The 6,983-nt window shown below is 46.1% G+C and overlaps 2 pseudogenes; both read right to left on the bottom strand.

Moving 5' to 3' along the window:
- Window positions 1-2,962: 2,962 nt before the first annotated feature.
- Window positions 2,963-3,738, bottom strand: LOC114004472 (transcription factor SPT20 homolog; annotated as a pseudogene).
- A 270-nt stretch (window positions 3,739-4,008) lies between these two features.
- On the bottom strand, window positions 4,009-5,100 carry LOC102482623 (transcription factor SPT20 homolog pseudogene; annotated as a pseudogene).
- Between the last annotated feature and the right edge of the window lie 1,883 nt (window positions 5,101-6,983).

Here is a 6,983-nt window from a genome sequence, read left to right as displayed (position 1 = left end):
ACCTAACTTTAACACAGTTGGCTCAGTGATAAGCAGGCTGCTTTAAAAATCTGAAATTGAAATTTTGAGTCAGACAATGTAAAACAGAGAATTCAAAGAATGACTGTTAACACCCGTGATAAGCTCATTGAATGAAGAAATGTTAAACTTTTTCAGGTCAGTAATTTAAAAGTGTAACTATAGATTTTTTTCTTTACTTTTCAATTTTAAATGATGCTTATGTAGGCAAATGTAAGAAATCTTTGCACAGCAGCAGAAGGCAATTCCAGGAGTTTTGGTACTTTATTAAGATGATTAGCAAGCTATCAAAGGAACAATGGTGTCTGTGCAGATGGTAACCAACTTTGTATTCTGTTCCTTTTGTGTCTCCAAAACAGGTAAAAATTGTGTGTGTTACGCAGCACACAAGTCTTTTATACTAAGTAAGTGTCAAACTGCATTCTTCTGAACCATATTTCTAGCATTTCTTAAGTTATTTCCATAGATATCATGTGCAGTGAAACCATTTTTAAAAACAATGACTTAGGGTTGGCTCCATGGCACAGAGGTATTTGCAACTGTTCCATACAAGCTGGATCCCACATGATGACCCATGGTTCGTATCCCCCGGCCCAGCCTGCCTAAAACATGTCAGTTACTCACATGAGTGTGTGTGTGTCCAAGATTCATTGGGCCAAAGGACTGGAAGAAAAGGATTGCACCTAGACTCTGTAAAGGGTGCTCATTCCCCCCACCTTACTACCACTTTCACGTGTGCACGCAGTATGCTCTGTTCATGAATAAAAAGAAAAAAGCTGGGGCCGGCAAGTGGCATGGCATTGAGGTGCTGGATCCCACATGGCTGACTTTGTAGTTCAAGTCCCACAGCTGACTGTGATTCGAGTTCCAGATCTGGCAGCTTGAGAAACACTCTGGGCACTTTGGGCACCTGTGCACACTTGCCCCAAATCCCAAAAGTAGGGAGAGATGAAGAAGGAATTGCAGTATGTCCATTCCCCATGAAGGATGCTTTCTTCTCCCCTCTCTCTGGCAAGCACACATACCCTCTAACCTAAAAAGAAAAGGGAAGACATAGCACAGACTGTACCTCTTCCATGTGGTGGGATTATGTTTTTATATAAAGTTTGTCTTCCAGTACTGATTGAAGCTAAAGAAATGAACTGAAAACTCTGAGGTTTTGTGTTTTTAAAACAAAGGAAAAAAGTAATGCAAGACGCAGAAATTTGGAGTGCTTGGAATGTCTTCTTCATTTTTTCTTTTGACTAGCTGCTTCTACGCTGCTGCTGAGGAAGCTGAGCTCTGTGTGCTGCTATAGCCGTTAGATGCCATTTGATGCCATGAGAATCACAACTGTTGTGTCTGTGGCTATTGCTGTTGCTGTTGAAAGGCAGAGGAGAGCCATACTCTGCTGAGGAAAGCTTGCTCAGGTCTGACCTCAGGCCTGCAACTACAGGAAACTTCCTAGGCTTGTTGAAGTGTCGAGCCCGTTCTTGACTGAACCTTGGTCACAACCCTGTTTGCCTGGCTGTTGAGAACTAGAAGTTGTGGTTTGCCGAGGTGGTGGTTGTGGTGTAAACAGAGGGCTGAGCTGCTGTTGCTGCAGCGTGTTAAAAATGAGTGAGTATAGTCAGCAGGTGACGTAATGGTTGGGGTGCTGGACTCCCACGTGGCTGACTGTGGTTCGAGTCCAGGACCCAACAGCTTGAAAATCACACTAGGTTAGTGTGTGTGTGTGTGTGTGTGTGTGTGTGCGCGCGCGCGCGCGCAGGAGAAAGCAAGACAAAGGATTGTGGTCCCCCCAAGGGATGATTTCTCACATTCCCTTTCTCTGTCTCTGTATGGTAAACACATGTACCCTATGGCAAATACCTAAACATAAATAAATTAAAAAGAATTTTATACATATATATGTATATATATATAAAATGAGCCAACTGGGGCCAGCTGGTGGCATGGTGGTTAAGGCACTAGACTCCCATGTGGCTGATTGCAGTTTGAGTCTCGTACTTGGCGACTTGAAAATTTTGCTGGGTACATGTGTGTATGAGTACCCAAAATCCCAGGAGGAGAATAGAAGAGAAGGAATTGCAGCATGGCCGTCTGCTCTGGGGAGTGATTTCTCACTTGTCCTCTCTTTGTCTCTCTCCAGTTAGCATACACGTCCTATGGCAAAAACCTAAAAAAAAAAAGAAAAAGAAAAAAAAGAAAAGAGTGAACCATCTGGAGGCTGGAGTAGATTGCAGGGTCTGAGATCTGAAGTATTTTCTTTTTTTTTTTTTTTTGGAGAGGTTTTTGCTATATGGCGCATGTGCTCTCCAGAAAGACAGAGAGATAGAAAACGAGAAATCACCCCCCATGGGGAATGGCCACGCCGCAATCCTGTCCCGGCCCGCGGGACGGTGGAACAGGTTCCTTGGGGGCGGGGAGTGAGAGATGGGACAAAAACATGCACACACACTACAAGGTGCTGATCAAGTCGTCTTCTTCCGTTTATTTCCGTTTATTCAGGAAAAATGGCGAGTTATATACAGCTGGTGGGAACCAATTGGTTGCCCGAAATGCAAATGAGATAGAACAGCATGAAACAATCATTTCTGTGGGTGGATCTCTCCCGTTGCCTAGAAACCCAATCACTTCTGGGGAGAACGGTTGGTCACATGATTTCTGAGAAACGATTTGCTCAGTGAGGAAGTGAAGCCTAATGGTTTCCAAGATGGCGGATAGCTCGAGATGGCTTCCGTATGCAGTGCTCGCCACACAATCCCTTCTCCTCCATTCTCCTCTCGGGATCTTGGGCACGCACGCACACATGCACCCAGCGTGAGTTTTAAGCCACCGGGTCCGGGACTCGAACTGCGGTCGACTACGTGGGAGTCCAGCGACACAGCCATTACACTAACTGCCGGTCCCAGATCTGAAGTATTTTCTAAACCAAATAGAACATGCACAGGCATTTTATTTGGTAGCAGACCTCCTGAGGGTAGAACGCTACACAGTTTTATCCTGCGGAAGTCCTGGCACTAGTGTGGGAGTTAAACCATCATCAAGGCATGAGCTCCACACACACAGTACATTACATTAGTGACTTAAAGCTAGCTGTTGGTCATGACTCAGGTGGCCCTGGTTCTTGTAGTTTCAGATGTTCCTGTGGTAGGCATTGCCTGGCTCAGAGATCTTAGCTGCTGAGCACACTGAATGAACTAAGTGTGTGGAGGGGATGAAGCATATCTCTTGGGGAGCAAAGATGGCGGAAGTGCTAATAGGAGTGGAGCTCTGATTATCAGGAGGAAGTGGGATCGATGAAGGGGTTGGAGTCAAGTAGGTGGATCAGGAGTTCCAGATTTTTGAGATGAGCTGGCAGGGAACAGGGCAGCTGGACAAAGCTCACTGACTTGGTTGAGATCCACAAATGACTTCTGAGAAACACTTGGTGGTTAGAAGCAGGAGGAGAGTTGGAGATTTAGGAAGACAACTTACCTGTTGGGCAGTAACCTGAATGAACTGACACCATCTTGTGCTGTTCTGTTTTTCCCTCTGGAGAAAGTTGACAAGATTGGCTGAGCCACTGGAGCTTTGTGGCAGCTCAACTGGACCTTGGGTTTCCTTCTGGACCAGTTCCTGGTGCTGACTGCCTGCCTTCTCAGCACCAGTCTCTGATCCAAAAATGAACCAACTTGAAGGGTCATCCATGGGAGAGTGTGCAGGAGATGTCTGGCTGTCGCTTCCTTCATCATCTTTTTTTTTTTTTTTTAGAGGTTTGTGCTATAGGGCGCGTGCGCTTGCCAGACAGACAGAGAGAAACAAGAGAGATAGAAAGCGAGAAATCACCCCCCAGAGAGGATGGCCACGCCACAATCCCTTCTCCTCCATTCTCTTCTTGGGATCTTGGGCACGCATGCACACATGCCCAGCGTGAGGTTAAGCCACCGGGTCTGGGACTTGAACCGCGGTCGACTATGTGGGAGTCCAGCGACATAGCCATTACGCTAACTGCTGGTCCCCCTTCATCATCTTTTATGGCTGTATTTTACCACAGTAAAGTAGATCTCCACATGACTGCGAGATGGTTAGCTCTGTTTTCTGATACTGATGACCAAGGTCGCATCCACATCATCATCTTTTACATCATGGGCTGGCCAGAACATCGATTGTGAATCGTCATTTTTGATAGACTTTTCCATGTTAGCATGTATCTCCACATTCACTTCAGAAGGCATGGCCTAGTTACAGGGCTCCATATTCACACATATGTACATCATTTCTTGCTTTAGACATTTTGAAATCATACTATTGGTCTGCCCTTTTTTTTTTTTGGTGAGAAATTGAGTAATTTTTTAACTTCAGCTGAGGAGGACATGGATAATGAGACAGGTCTTGCTGCTGACTCAGAAAGGACCTAAGTGAGGGGGAGGGGGAGTGTTCTAATGCTTGTTGCAGAGCAGTTACTGATATGGAGGGATCAAGACACAGTGGTTTAGCTGTTGCTGCATTGGTTGGTTCTCAAGCTGAAGTTTCTCTTTCTGGGTCCATTTATGGTTATCCCTTGTAATTGAATGTCCATCACAGATTAAAGTCTGCACTGTCAGATGTAAAAGAATGTGCCTGCTTTGGTAACCACAAGACCGCTCATTGCTGACCTGCCTGTCGTCATGTATTGCTGCTATGACTCATCCACAGTGAAAAATACTAATCCGAAGTTTTTCTAGATGATCAATCAAGACGGGGCGGGGGGTCGGATTCTTTTACATTGTTCTTTTACATTCACGTTCTTTTACGTTCTTTGGCCTATGGCCAAAAATTCAAGCACTTCCCCTTCTTCATAAAGCAATAGTCTCAGAACACTGATCCATTTTTCTCCCCTTGAAAATGAGAGAATAGCCCCAATTTCCTGGGTATAGGCTGACCACTGAACATGACAATGCCTCTTGCATAAGAAGCTTCTCTAAAATGTTCACATTTCATCTTAATTTCTTAGCCTCAGGCTCTCTCACATTCTTTAATATATAAGTCATAACGTTTTTGAAATATAAATTATCATCCATTAGATAGCTATTTCTTTTTAGGAAGTCTTTGCTGGGTATTTTCAATGGCATACATCATGGTGTAAGAGTGATTGAAAAGTCAGAGAAGGGCAGCAGGTAGAAGGGTGGTTAGGGCACTGAGCCCCCACATACTGACTGTGATTCGAACTCCGTACCTGGTGGCTTGAGGATCACGCTGGGTGCATGTATGTGCATGCCCGGAGTCAGGACAGGAGAGAGGAGGAGAAGGGATTGCAGCATGGCCATCCTCCCTGGGATGCTTCCCCCGTCTGTCTCTGGTTAGCCCAAACACCCTTTGGCCAAAAAAACAGAGAAAAACAATGTATGTTGTTGAAGTGGACGAAAACCACATCTCTAGTGTTAGTCTACAGTTGTGTGGGTGTCCATACTTGGGCCTCATGACCCCACCTCAAAATGGCTTGGCCTATGGAGCCTGCTAAATGCCTCACTCCCCTCTTGCATGATGCCATAGCCCATCGTTTTTAAAATGTTTAAATTTTTTTTATATTTTATTTTATTCCTATGAGAGAGAAAGAGCAAGAGGGACATAAGGACCTTCAGCAGGCTTTTCATATTATAGTCCACCTTAGCCTTACCCAACTTGGATCACGGGTATGCACACATGTGCTTGGCATGTATAGGGAGACCTCAGGATGTGAACCTGGGACCTTGCCGTGTGGGTCCAGCATTGCAGAGCATTGCATTATGGTTGACCTGGCTGGCCGTACCATGTTTTCCTTTTAGTTGTTGTTTTCTGTTTTATATTGTTGTCATAAGGCACATGCACTTGCTGGAGACAGAGAGAGAGGGAAAGTGAGAAATCACCCCTTGGGGGATGGCCACACTGTAGTCCCTTCTCCTCCGTTCTCCTCTATGGATTTTGCATGCATACATGCCCAGCATGATTTTCAAGCTACCAGGTCTGGGACTTGAACTGTGGAGTTGACTATGTGGGATCCTACTGCCTTACCCTCCATGCCACCTGCTGACCCTTATGTCTTCCTTTTTTTTTTTTTTTTTGAGAGGTTTTTGCTATAGCGCACATGCGCTCACCAGAAAGACAGAGACAGAGAGACAGAAAGCGAGAAATCACCCCCCTGGGGGAATGGCCATGCCACAATTCCTTCTCCTCCATTCTCCTCTCGGGATCTTGGGCACGCATGCACACGTGCCCGGTGTGAGTTTTAAGCCACCGGGTCCAGTCTCAAGAAGAGGTCCGCAGTTCCCAGTGGCTTTAGTGTAGGGTCATTGCTGACCTGGGAGAGGTGCTTCAGTGAAACAGGTGGGGATGAAGTTGGGTTGCTGTGGTTAGAGGAAAGATGAACTGTTCGGGAGGGAGCCTGGGGTGTTGCCAGCTTTTCCCAAAGGTTTTCCTAGGAAGTGGGGAAGAAAGTGCATTAGTCAGACGAGGTGTCTGAAGGCGTTTATTGTTGGACCTGCCAGGATGGTTGCGAGTGGGGACTATGGCGAGGGAGAGGGGAAAAGACAGGCGGAAGGGTAACAGACTGAGTGAGTCTCTGAGAGGCGGGAGGAAGGACATGGTGAGAGCACGGCCGGCTCCGAGTGCGGCTGTCCTGGGAATGGTTGTCTTTCAAGGGAGCTGTGTCTGGGCCGTGCTTTTAGTGCTGCGTCCTTTGCAAAGGCCCTCCCAGCCCTTTGTCAATAGAACTGTCCAGAGACAAAATGGTTCCCAGCCAGAGTCAGGTTTTATGAGGTTGAATCTGACACACACACTGTTTTGCGTCCTGTCTCTGAGTGCAGTTACCTGTAAGAGGTTCCGCCACTGAAGGAGGCCATACTGGGGCCCTTTGTTCACACGGCTCAACTTGTCAAATGGGCTTAGCATTCGAAAGGGCTAGAAATATTTAGTATCCTAATCCTGTTTGTGCACACATGCACACACACTCATACACACACTATCATACACGTATATACTCATAT

Source organism: Tupaia chinensis, unplaced genomic scaffold (genome assembly GCF_000334495.1).
Source record: "Tupaia chinensis unplaced genomic scaffold, TupChi_1.0 Scaffold140845_1, whole genome shotgun sequence".
In the NCBI taxonomy this organism is placed as follows: Eukaryota; Metazoa; Chordata; class Mammalia; order Scandentia; family Tupaiidae; genus Tupaia; species Tupaia belangeri.
The sequence above is the reverse complement of the archived record's forward strand: the minus strand, read 5'-3'. Positions and strand labels throughout refer to the sequence as shown.